The 14403-nt window shown below is 37.1% G+C and overlaps 1 pseudogene; it reads right to left on the bottom strand.

Moving 5' to 3' along the window:
- Window positions 1-13465: 13465 nt before the first annotated feature.
- Window positions 13466-14129, bottom strand: LOC147510235 (tubulin alpha chain pseudogene; annotated as a pseudogene).
- Window positions 14130-14403: the final 274 nt, after the last annotated feature.

Below are 14403 nucleotides of genomic sequence, written 5' to 3'. Positions count from 1 at the left end.
AAATTTCTAAAGACTATTCTAATGCAAAAGCTAACGTGAAACTTCTAGATTATTAAGAGCATAGAGAAAGAAACAACACCAATATTCCTAAGTGCATAGCGTAAACTTTTTATTTATATTTTTGATTTTTTTTGAATTTTTTACTAGAAAACAAGTGCATATTGTACATATCTATATTCTAACAGGTGCCTTAAATTACGCGAGTTTCTATGCCACCCCCAAACAAAAGCATGCTTTGTCCCCAAAATATTAAAATAAGAAGGGTAGGAGAATACCATGGAAACGCGTGAAATTTTGGAACATCTGCAAAACAAAGTTAAAACATATTAATATAGATAAATAAAAACAGACGCAACTCTATATGAGTTCCACCCGTTATGGGGTTACAAAAAAAGTAAATTGCTTGGGACATAAGCAGACACAAACATAAATAAAAACTTACCTCCTATCTAGTGTGTAGGGGTTGTCAACCTCGATCTTCTATAAAGAAGTGAGGTTCCTTCACATCCTACCACACCATGATGATTTGCCAGGCCTCACGCCATTTATCATCTACAATCGCTAGCATGTTAAACACCACTTGGTCGGATGGGGTGTAGGGGGCAACCCAATGAGGTTGTAGCCTCCACCCTGGCCAAGTCATTGCACGGAAAGAATAAATAATGCAGTTGGTGGGTCTCACAATGTCAACCCCAACCCAATTCGTGAAACAGGCACAAAATGCAGGAAAGAAATATAGCATGATACGACAAACTAAGACAGGCATAAGAAGATACTTATGCCTCATACTCTGGGCTCATGCTAAACTAGACATTAATGTCTTGGGAATGTCATATAGCAGAAGTCCCGCAGCTAGAGCAAGGAAAATGTTGCAAGTGGCATCATTCGCAGAAGAAAAACGCCACTCCCCTAATATGTTTAACATGATAAAGAACATCACCGTGCCCACGTTAAGGGACAAGCTACCAAGGGCTACATTAATAACAATATATTTCCCTTGGTCCTCTACACGGAAAATTACAGCCCCATAAGTCTCATGCAAAAGCTCATAGTTATAGGCAGAGAAATTATCAACTAAATATCCCCATGAGTCCATGATTTTGGCAGGCATAGGAAGGTCAACAACAAAAGCCAACAAAAACTTGGTGATGTCCATTGTTTTGTCATCAATGGTGATGGAGAACACGTGTTCTCCATCCATCCGATAAAAGAATTTACAATGTTCATAAAAATACGAAGTAAGTGCAGGAGAGTAAAGTTCATCAGAACTTACCATTAGAGACTGCCATCCTGCTTGTATGATCACTTCGTGAAACCAAGATCCGTACGTGTCGCTTGAGAACAAATCTTCGAAAGACTGCTCCGGTATGAGTGTAGGAGACTTCATATCAAACAACACACTATAGAGATGCTGGAAACAACCTCGGAAGGACCCACGAATAAAAATCAGAAGTGGAAGTGCTGCAAGGCCAAGGCGCATGTCGCGCTCTTGAATGGCTGTGGAAGGGCGCGGGGCGCGCTCTTGTCTTACTCGACTTCCAGGCACTTTAGCGCGGGGCGCGCTCGTCTTAGACAATGTCCAGGCACTTGAGGGCATGGCACACTCAGGAATAGGCAAGCTAGGGCACGTGGCGTGCTCCGTGTACCTAGAATGCTCTGACTTGAAAAGTGGAAAAGAAAAGTGAGAGATAACAAAGAGAGGTGCAAGGTGAGAGGTGTGGTGTGGAGTGTAGAGTGAACCAAGGTTTTATAGAAGTTTAGTTTCTTAATCGAGTTCCACAAGTTGCCCAGATTGTTAAGGCAACTTGATGGAAACAGAATATTTCTAAAACCAAAACGGAAATAGACCAGATTCATTGATTAAAAAACAAACCTAATAGTTTAATGGTTTGAACTTAAAATAGTAACTTTCCAATTCAATTCCTTAAAATTTTCACCACTACACACTAGTTAATCCTATCTATACCAAAATAGTAACATTCTCACATAGTCATATTCTCACAAACTTGCAACAAATACTTCCAAAATAGTGGATAGAGTGAACAAAACAATGCTAAACCATTAATGCCACCCCAAACAAGTTGGGAAGGTGGGATTAATGAAAAACAACAGCATGCTTGGACAAAAATTTAATCAAACTTAAAATTTAACTAACAACCAAATATTCAAAAACAATTACATAATCCAAATTTAACTAATAGACTAAACAACTCGAAATAAAATTTTACTGAAAACAGGAAAAATTCCTAAACACAAAACAACTAAACTACGAGCCACGAGACGAGAATGGTTCCGAGTCATCAGTCCTGCGTTGACGCTGCTCATGCCTCTCAGACTCATCAGAAGTAGAACTCTGATAGGGTGGTAAGCGTCGTAGAACTTCCACTTGGAACTTCCGCTGACTCTCCAGATATGTGTTCATGGATTCCTCGCGCTCCTTATCTCACTGGACTAGGGTTTCCATGGTAGTCTGGAGCTCCCGAGTACTCGCACTGAGCTCCTCAAAATTCTGATGGATGTTCACTTGCCTAGTCCGCAGATCCACACAAATGGTATTAAGAGAACGCATGCCACGATGAAGCAATGCCATGCGTTCTCTATCAGAAGTAGCCTTCTCCAAGGCATCGACCTCAAAACATGTCGTATCTTTCTCATCGTCATCCGAATCAACAACCCTATCCTTAGGCAACCGCCACGGCTTCTGAATACATTCCGAATAAATCTTTACATTTGAATGCAATTTCAACATAATCCGCTCAGATTTCGGTTTATCTCCAAATTGCAACATTATCTTCGTAATCAAAACAGGGAACAGTGCAAAATGTTCTCTAATGCTTCTAAGCTCAGAAATCAAAAAATAGAGGATACAAAACTGATACTTCTTCTCTAAAGAGCCCAAAGAAGGTGCAGATAGTTCAAACTGATATCACTAACTTTCGAGGTGCCAATGATGTTCTTACCAACCCACTGAGCTACAGCCAGTTGGTTGGTTCTCAGAGACGACTGTTGAACACAATGCGATCTCACATTGTACTCGCCTTCTAAAACAATCTCTCTCATCAATCTCTCTCCCATTGCGATTCATGTACTGTGACTACGAGGTTGCATCTTGGCTCAACGCCCATAATCCTACCCAGCATACCCGTACAAACTTCTCTCCTCGTACCATTCACCTTGATAAAAACCTTCCTACCCTCAATTTCCGCTTCTTGTAAAAATTCAAAACCAAATCCGGATGGTAAAAATAATTCTTCGTATACCACAACATCCGCCAACTCCTATGCCTCATCTCATCATTGTAAAATGGTGCAAAATGGTGCGATGTAAAAACTTGTTCCGAGAGAATTTTTCGTTTTTAGGCCATTTTTTTGTTTTTGATTTCGAAAATGGGGTTAGGGTAAGGTGGGGGAGACTAAAATTGATCAAGGGACGAAATGTGGTTTGATTGGTGCGATTTTCTTTTCTTTTTTTTTTGGGTTCGTTCGAACTGATGGAGGCGGAAATGGAGAAGGTGATCGCAAAACATTTTTGGTTGTTTAAGAGACTCACGTGCGAGGCACGTGATTGCAAGATTTTGGGCCCAAGCCCAAACTAATTTGAAAAATGCCCATTCTATCCTTATGTGCACAAACTTAAAACTGAAATCTCGATTCGTTAACGGTCCGATTTTTGCGAATGAGCTATGAAAACGATCAGCAGAGAATTTCCAATCCAATGATTCATAAAACACTCTATTCTAACTGTGGTTGACATATGAAAAGATAGGAAATGCCTCATAGTGCGTGAATAACATAAGTTATGCAAACAATTGAAATCTAAATTCATAGATGGTGTCAACCCGAATCAAAATACTATTAAACGGCATAAACAACAAGAATAGGAAGTTGAGAGATCAAGAAAAGGAAATACCAAACACCCCACCCACAAACAAATTTTAGACAACATAGTTTAAAAAAAATTGTTTAAAAACGTGGGTCTTTTAAAGTCAGATTCCCGAGACTTGCTATATTACTATTTTTATGGTTTTTTTTTTATTTTTTACTTTTTATGAATACGGATTAATATAAGGGAAAATAATAAATCAATAAAGACATAATTCACACCATAGAGAAATATGACTCAAAAACCGAGAAAATATGCAAGAGTGGAAAACGTAAATTATGTTAAACGTGGACTTAGGATCCGGTACTTACAACCACACACTCCATAGGGAGGGTCCGGTTACTTGAATGGTGCACTTACCAAAATATAAGATTGGAATGGAGTACACTGGAGAATAAAATGAGTCTTTTATAGTCAGATACTCAAGACTTTATATAAAACATATGTATATAATGAATTTTGCAGTTTCCCATATGTCAACAATCGAAATAGTTGTGGATCGTTCCATAAATAATAATCACAGAAAACACACCCAAGCACAATTAAGCACCATGATTTCTCAAAACGTGGCCTAGCGGGATGAGATTGAATACTGATGGATCTAGAATCTAACCTAGCATGCAAAGTCTTCTTTTTCCACCAACGAAATGGTGGCCAAGTGAATGATCGTGAAAAAATGGATGGTTGTGAAAGATATGGTGGATATAGATGAATTTTAGAAGTAAGGAATGGAAAAAATGAGAATGTGGGTTTAGCATAAAACTCATTTGTGGCATGAGTTGGTATTATCACACATCTAAAAATGAAGATATCGGGTGGCACTTTAGGTAGTAGTTTCTTACTAGGAGAGTTTACAAAATCATGAAGCACAAGAGAAACAAGAGGGTCAAGTGCAAACTCGAGGTTTCTTTGAAAAGGTGGAGGGCAGGGAACATTAATGGAAGGTGAAAGAGTGACAGGATAATGTGAGGTAGGTGAATGGTGCTCAACTAGAGCTCTCAGGTCTATATCATCCGAAGTTTTTAGATATGCAAGACATTCTTCAATAGGTGGGTTAGAAGAATCACTGGGATAGTGGGTGAAAAATTCTTCTTCTGTCATGGCGTCAATGTTGGAACTTCCGAAAGAAAGAAATTGGTGCATCTGATTATCAGGAAACGTGTTGTCAAAATAATCTTGAACTAAGCTCTCAATCATGCTAACCTCTCCATCGACAGTCGTATCTGGGAACTGTTGCATCGTTTTAAAAATATTTACCTCAATAGAAAGATGGCCAAAGGACAAGGACATCGAACCTTCGCGGCAGTTTATGAGCGTGTTGGCAGTTGCCAAGAAGGGATGCCCTAAAATGATATGAACAGAGTAGTTAGCGACTTCTGTATCGAGGATAACGAAATCAGCTGGATAGTAGAAATCCTGAACCTTAACAAGCACATTTTCAACAACACCCTTAGGATACTTAATAGACTAATCAGCTAATTGCAACATCATTTTAGTAGGTTGCATCTCCTGTAGACCTATTTGTTTATATAAATAATAAGGGAGTAAGTTAACACTCGCCCCCAGGAGTAATAGCGCAGTCGTCATATGGGTATCCCCTAAGGTGCATTGCACAGTAGGACGACCAAGGTCCTTGTACTTAACGATTCCATTATGTTAGAATAAAGTTAGAAATTGTTCAGTTATAAAGGCGTCTTTAGAAATATTTGTTTTACGCCTATTAGTGCAAAACTCTTTGAGAAACTTAGCATGGTGAGGTAACTTTTTAATCGCTTCAAGAAAGGGTAGGTTTATCGTTAGATTTTTGAAAACTTCCCTAATCTCATAAAAATTCGTATCCTTGGTTAGCATGGCTAATCTCTGGAGAAACGGTGGTTTCTCTTTATATTTAGCATATGGATCAACAGGATGTTTAACCTTGGCCTTTTGTTTCTTAGGTTGTGGTTTAACTGGTACCTCTACAAGGGTAGGATCTTCAGTTTCTAGTTCGGTATCTAGTAAGTTTTCATTTGTTATGACTACTGGTGGTGTAACAACGGACATATTTACGGCGTTATCAACCACTTTGCCAGAACAGAGAGTGGTGATAGCATTTAACTCACCTACATTTCCATTTTCATTACTAGTATTACCGCTTTACCTCAAAGGCTGTGTTTGGTGTTTTAGGATTAGGTATCGCTTAACTTGGAAACACACCTTTTGGTTGTACTTTCTCTTGGGTTAGTTGATGTAAGGAATATTGGATGGACTGTAAAATCTGTTGTTGGGTTTGCATGAAGGCGTTGAAACGATCCGGTTGTGGATGTGTAGTTGTTACAGGTGGTGTGACAGGAACTATCTCACGTTGATTATTAACAAGTGGGTGGTGATAGTTATTATTAACCGGAATGATACCTCTATTAGCATTATAATTATTATTGTTATAATTATTATAATTATCTTGTCCTTGTCCTTGTCTCGGTGGGGCTTGGTTGTAGTTGTTCGCTGGCCTAATATTTTGATTATTAAACCCTAGAGGTGTAACTTGTTGATTATTTCGCCAACCGAAGTTGGGGTTTTGTCGCCAAGGTGCGTTAGGTTCGCTATTAATGGAACAAACATTGTCTGGCTGTGCGGATGGATGCTCATAGACGAGAGGACAATAGGAGTCGGGATGCTCAGGACTCAAACAGAAATTACATGGAATAAAGTTGACATTCATGACAAGGGTAGGCTTTTGTTGAACATAAATAGCTTCTACGTTTTTAGTGAGGAATTTAATTAGAGTTTTAAGCTCAAGATTGGATTTAACCTCAAACATACTGGTAGCCTTAACTGTTGAAGAAGAACTAGCGGAGTGGGGGATATCGTCACTACCCCCCAGTTATTATTACACTTTGTTTGATCTTCTAAAAACCTATAAGCCTCTAAGGCTCCTTTACTGAGGAAACTACCCCCATTCATTATATCAAGGACCTCTTTGTGATAGTGTAAAAGCCCCTTGAAAAAGGCACGAACTAACGTGTCTTTCGCAAGATTATGGTGTGGACACTCTATAAGAAGATCAGTGAAACGATTCCAAGCCTCTGAAAAGGATTCATGAGGATTCTGGTGGAAAAAATGAATCTTGTAAAGCATTTAATCTATCTTCAGTGGTGGGTAAAACTGTTCCATAAACAATTGAACAAGTTTGGCCCATGAGTCCACAAAATTAGGCTCTTGGGCAGTTAACCAAAACGCCGCTTTATCGGCTAGGGTGAAAGGAAACACCCTCAATTTAATTTGTTCCGTGCCTACCGTAGGATGATGGAATGTGGTAAAAACTTGTTCAATCCTACGCATATATTGATAAGGCTTCTCATGGTCTAACCCATGAAAAACTGGTAACAAATTAAATATATTCGGGGGGATTCAGAAATCCCCCACTGGGTCTGCAAGAACGATGCAAGACTTAGGGCTATCATTTAGGGCTTTGTAAAAGTCAGAGAGAGGAGTCTCTCTTTCTTCAGCCATTATTTCAGGTGTAGTGTGTGGTATACTAGATAGGTGTGTGTGTTGATGTTCATGATATATTACGTTAGTCGTTTTTTCCTTACCTGACCTTAATCTCATGCAAGGCTAAGTTCAATATTAAAGAAACATGACAACAGTCAAAACAACCCTGATATGCTAGAATAAATCCTCTAACAGAAGAGGCGAGGAGTGGAAGAAGGAGTACCTGAATGTCTCCTTGCTACGCGTTTGAATAGCGTCTTGTATACGTGATTTAAGTGTATTCAAGCAGATAGCAACACTAAATAACTTGAAAAAAAAAAGTTTGAACTAACCTGTGAAATCGGGCTTATGTAGAAGAGGGCGCGGGGCACGCTCGGAATTCACCTAACAAGGGCACAGGTCGTGCTTTTGCCTGACTTGAAGTCTAGGCACTTTAGTGCGGAGTGCGCTTCAAATTTTCCTAACAAGTGGCGCTGCCTTGCCTTGACAATGTCCGGCACTTTGGCGCTGAGGCACGCGTTTGAAATAGGCTAATGAGGCGCCGAAGCGGTGTGTATTTCTGCAAAAAAAATCAGTTTATGAAGCAAACAACAACCACAGTTAGAACCAAACAAGGGTGGGTGGGTTTAATTGGATTTTGGTAAGATTAGCACTACTAAAGGAATGGAATCTAAACAAAACTAAGATGGCAGCAACGCCATTTGATAAACGTAAAAAGTATAGTTTTACCTAGACTTAACTAATTAAACTCAAGAATAAGTAAAACGATTAAATTTTACTCTAATGTATCAAAGTTCTACTCTCGTTATCAATACAATATGTGGAGTAGAGAATTCGTTCCACTCCAAGTTTGTTTAAATGTAAGATTTCCTAGTTAATTAATTCTAACAAAATCGATGAGAGTAATGGATTGAAATTATGCTAAGACGGTGATTTAACTAATTTAGATGTTATGATTTAAAATACGGCAATTCAAAACTACGATGTGAATATGGGAAGGAATTAGGGGGATTTGATTCCGCCTCGAATTCGACTTAATAAACTAGCATAGATTTGTTGTAATCCAAATTGTAACATTTTCACCTAACGATTTGGTCTTTCTAATCCTTAATTATTCATGGCAATCTCTACCAACTAATAATTAGCATGTGAAGCAATTAAACCCATTCTCATGGTGAACTAATTACTTTCTAGAGTGGAATATATTATTACAACCATTTCTACACTACACAATCAAGTTTTCATCAAGACTTCCTCAAACCCCTCTAATGGAGGTTTAGCCTTGATTCATCAAACTATCATTTATAGAATAAGAACAATAAGAACAAGACATTATTGAAAGAATAATAATTACTTTATTAATCTAATTGAAAGAGTCTAAGAATTCAACTGTATTAAAATTGAATTACTGACTAATTAATTAAATCTAATCTATATTATGGATCTAATCTAGGATAGTAATTAAAACTAACTAAGTGTGCGTAAGAGTTTGGCCTTAGTCCTCTTTATATAGAAGAGACTAGGTCTACAAATTCGTGCATGGGCTTGGAGCCATGTTTTGGGCCATAAAATCGAGCTCAAAACCTCGTTACTTCAGTCCACAAAGGGGTTTTCTACTAGAAATGGCTTCAATAGCCTTTTCATCCACTTATACTTCTCCGATTGGATCAAGGTCTGGACCATTAGAAATCTCGTTCCGAGCCGGTCGTTTTAACATATGGTAGGCCCAATTTCGAGGTTTGAGTCCAAAGATACAGCCTGTAGAAGTTCTATTGACGTTTGTGCGCTATTTCTGCCCGCGTTAACTTTGACTTTTCAGCTTTGACCAGGCTTTTAAAAAGGTTTTTTCTCTTTGAATCTTGGCCTTTAATCATATAACTTCTTAGCCACCAACTTTTTCTCCTTTATCTCGAAAAAATGGATACATTTCTGCACATAATTGACTCCAATGCCTGAAATACATAAAAGCACGTAAACAACACTAACTCTTATTTATTAATCACATAATTGGTCTAAAAGCAATATTGTTAAAAGGTTAAAACTACAGTTTTGGGCTCTTATCAGCCAACTCATGATACTTTAGTGCTATCTGTCAACTCAGCATCATCTGACTCGGATCCTCCTGCATAAACTTTATCGTGTTCTTAAGAATAACACAAAAAATGGATTAACTAATTCTAACGGGGGGGGGGGGAGCTAAGGGTACCACTATACCAAAACAGGACATTCCTAATGGTCAGAAACCATTACTAAAAACATTTGTAACGGTTTTTTTGCGTCACGGTTTTGGCGTTTCTAATTCGTTATTAATATTCGTAACGGTTTAAAATCGTTACATAATTATTTATTGTAACGGTTTTTTCCGTAACTGAAAATATTTGCTAACGGTTTTCTTTGCTTAATTGTGTTACTCTTTTCTAACAATAGTAACAGTTTTATAGAGTTAGTAACGCTTTTTGACCGTTACTCTTTTCTAACAACAGTAACGGTTTTATAAAGTTAGTAACGTTTTTTTGTGTTACTGATTTATAGAATTTGTAACGTTTTGGTAACGGTTTTGTTGCTGCATAAGTGTTACTTATTACAAAGCTTAGTTACGGTTTTCCACCGTTACAAAACTATTTCATATGTAAAAAAAATAATTTCCTCCAAAACCACCCTTTTTGGGATACTACTGAACCTGCATAAAGATGCCCCCACTTATTGGGTATTCTACAATCGTTCATAACATAAACAAGAAATCTCACAAGTATATCCAATCACATAATCTTTTATTAAAATAACATCACCAAAACGTCTTTTCATAAATAGGACTTGCCACGAATGAAATACACATTGTTTTCCAAATCAATGTGACTTGTCCTTAAACTCAAGCTCTCACGTCATTTGTATAGAACTCCCACCTTCAATGGATGGTATCATAAAAAAAGTCCCTTTCATTGTATACACCAATAGAAATAAATAAAAGGGAGTCATGCATGCAGTAGAAAACAAATATGTATAGATATATACTTATATCTTATTCTTAAGTAGTATCTCCTTATACTCAAACTACAGAATTCAAAAAATAGAGTATGGTAGTAGACTAGTAGCAATAGAAGCATAGTATAGACATGAAAGTTTATGTACCGCCCTAAAACCCTATAACCTTGTCAGACACCTTGACGAAAGACATAAAAATTTCGGCAGAATCTCCTCTGGATTTTCAACATTTCATAGACATAAATCCTGTCATAACCTGAAAATCAAATAATATACTTTCATAACATATATTAAAACCTCAGACCTCGGTCGTAAACCCAACTACTCAAATATATATTGATTCGTAGAACCAACTACTTAACCATCTCAACCAATGCCAGTTAAGTCAAATAACCAATCCTCAAATCAAAATGGCACTATAAATTATATACCAAAATTAAAATGAAAACAAACAACATATACATCACTTCTACTTATATCAGTGTTATACACTTCTATTAGTTCCAACAAGAGATACCACACTTCGAATATATATACACCATACATTCACACTACTCATATGTAAGAACACATCTTCCAAAACAAAACTCATGAATATTTCAACATCCGCATACACTTGTGACATATGAAACGAAATAAAACCACACGAGGACCTTGCCTTTCATTAACTGTTAGGTCTCATGTTGCTGCTCTCCATCTACGTTCCAATACATCACCAAACAGATATGTATCACTTCAAATATACAACGAGACCCTTGAATAGATCTATTCTTGGACCAAAGTGAATAAAAGAAAAAGATACAAAAACAAACATTGTATAATATTACCCGATACAAGCCTTATGTACTCGAAAATGAAAATAAATTTTGCACGACAGGCTAAAGGCTTGTCATAATTTATCCCTAATAGATATTTTAACAGCTAGATCAAGAAAATTCAAGTACAAAACTCAAAAACACAATGCTAATTAATTTGCTAATAAAGATTGAGAAAACCCCATTGAAGGAACATCACTATATCTGTAACTATCAATATTTGTAGGATCAACAACCTACTTGTCCTAAAAACTGATTATGTCTCTGCTGGAACTGAAACATTTCTATATATTGTTATAGTTGTTGAGAAGAAGAAGATAACTCATTAAATCTACCACCACAGCCCATCCAATCTTGTTAAGCACCACCAAATAAAGAGAAGCCAACCAAATGATATGGATGAGCTTGAACAGCCATGTAAAAGCAATAAGAATAATATTTACCTTTATCTGAAAGTGTCGCCAAAGAAGCCAATTGACTACAAGCTGTAAAAAGTCTAGAAGGTAGGAAAAATAACAAAAATGGATGTAAACTATAAACTTGATTACAAATGGATGTATGCATTCATCTCTGCTGAAGGCAAGTTATTGCAAGCTGACAGCTTACTTCACTTCTCCTCACAAGAAGCTTCCTCTAAAGCTTTGCATCAGACCATACATTTTTTTTATCTCTTGCCCATAGCCTAAGAGTGGTCAGAGGCGCCTCGTGAGAAATTATCACATTACCTGTAGAATAGAGTCCATTCAGGACAAACATTGTATATTTTATTACCCTATTTCAAATAAGTAAATAGAATGTCAATTCACACAAAAGAGATATTACTTGAAAAGAAATGCGAACTTGGAGTCTTGGACTAGTGTTTAAATTACTGCTTAGTTGTATCAAGGGTCGATCAGTAGTGTGAGATCTTTATCACCAACTGACTCCTACAACCTGACATAGTTTAAGTCCATTTCAAAGTGAGACAACCTAATGATGTCATAAAAATAATAACAATAAAACAAGGTCAGACCTAGTCTCACAAAAATGTATTTTAATTTGTCTCACAGCAGCACATTCCTGATACACGAAGAAACAAGGTCAGACCTAGTCTTGAAGCCTGCTTACATGCATCTGAATAGAAGTGCACCTATAGGTCTGTACTTGGAAAGATATTCAAACACATGAAGATAAGATTTCATTATTGTTCCCAAGTTACAATGTCTGCATATAGACCTGAAGCTTGCCTTGGAGAAGCAGTAAGAAAGATTCAACATTTGAAGATAAATTCCAACGAGATTCAACCTGTTAAATCAAAACATCACAAACTTGTTAATATAAACTGGAAAATAAAAGTTCCAAGTTTTGGAAACTCAAAAAAGTGAAGAACAAAATTACCTCGGTTTAATTGAGAGTGTAGCTCGTAATCCCATTGACATAAGCAACATCAACAAAATTCCCTATCCCTAGTCCTTCCTCACTATTTTCTTCTTCAACTCGGTTTACCATTTGATCCTTATATGGGTTCTCACCATGTAAAACCCATACACGATATGTTGATTCTATACCGTAATGAATCAAATGTTTTCTAACTATATCATATGCAAACCTTTTCCTATTTCGACATTTTTTACATGGGCAAGGACACGTGGTTGATGCTTCGTCTTTGCCACTAGCAAATAGAATAAAATCAGAAACCCCCTTCCTATACACACTCCCAAGTCTATTGATTTTATTCATCCATTCTTTTGGAATCGGTTGAGACATTCTGCAAGTAACACATCAAGTAAACACAAAGAACAAGTAATTGTAATAGGGTTAATGTCCTTTACAAGGATATTGCCCACTTAATAATCAGAAAAGTTTATTTTATTTCATTTATTCTTACTAGCCCGACTTTTAGCACTATCTGTTTATGAAACTTTGATGCAAACAACAAGGAAACACATAAAAAAAAAATAGACAAACATTATAGTTCACTCATAACAATGAGAACATATATTTAATTTGTCCAAATGAAGACCAAGTCAGAAATTTTATCAAAAGCAACTGATAGGGAACTTAGAACTATAATTAACAAACAAAGTCTAAAGGACCTTAAAAGAGCGTGCTATTTTCCGACAAATGGGAAAGGCTATTGCACCAATCTCATTGATTAACAAGTCTGACAAACTGTAGCACGTAAAGATTCAAGGGAACCTAAAATTGGTTTCACTATTGGGGTTGTTTGGTTCAAAAAATTAATTTTTCATTACTTTTTTTTTTTTACCAAGCAAGCAATATAGTGTTAGCACATACCATTATTAGTCACATTCCAACATCAAAGGCACATATTTTGTTCCTAATTATTATGAAATCCGAAAGAAACCATAGATCACATACCAAGGACACAAAGACTAGAACAAAAACCAAGCTAGACTGTCCACTCAATACTCGTCACCATCCTCACCCTCTGCAGACTCAGCCCCAACCTCTGCATAATCCTTCTCCAGTGCAGCCAGATCCTCATGGGCTTCAGAGAACTCTCCCTCTTCTATTCCCTCACCAACATACCAATGGACAAATGCACGTTTTGCATACATAAGATCAAACTTGTGGTCAATTCGGGAGAACACCTCAGCAACACTGGTGGAGTTAGAGATCATGCAGATAGCTCTTTGAACCTTCGCAAGGTCGTCACCCCCATGCATGACTATTGGTGGCTAGTAGTTGATACCACACTTGAACCCAGTAGGACACCAGTCAACAAACTGAATGGTACGCTTAGTCTTGATGGTGGCCACAACATCATTTACATCCTTGGGCATAACATTACCTTTATACATCAGACAGTAGGCCATTGGCGGGGATCACATTTAGCCATCATAGATGAGGGCTCAAAGGCACTGTTAGTTATCTCAGCCACTGAAAGCTGCTCGTGGTATGCCTTCTCAGCCGAGATAACAGGTGCATAAAAGGAAAGCATGAAATGGATCTTAGGATAAGGGACCAGATTGGTCTGGAATTTAGTGACATCCACATTAAGTGCACCATCAAACCTCAGAGAGGCAGTCAAATAGAAAGCTAATTACTTTAGGATTAAGGCATGAATGAATATTGGTAGTTAATTAATTAAAAGCAATTTTTAGCTTTTAATGAAAAAATAGAATTTTCAGAGAAGAATGTTGAGAATTTCAGACGTGAACACAGTTGTAAGTCATTAATCAATAAAAAAAAACATATGCAAACAAGAACAATCAGACCACAAGACAATCGTTTCACTAAAAAAAAC

Source organism: Coptis chinensis, chromosome 3, assembly GCF_015680905.1.
Source record: "Coptis chinensis isolate HL-2020 chromosome 3, ASM1568090v1, whole genome shotgun sequence".
Taxonomy (NCBI): Eukaryota; Viridiplantae; Streptophyta; class Magnoliopsida; order Ranunculales; family Ranunculaceae; genus Coptis; species Coptis chinensis.
The sequence above is the reverse complement of the archived record's forward strand: the minus strand, read 5'-3'. Positions and strand labels throughout refer to the sequence as shown.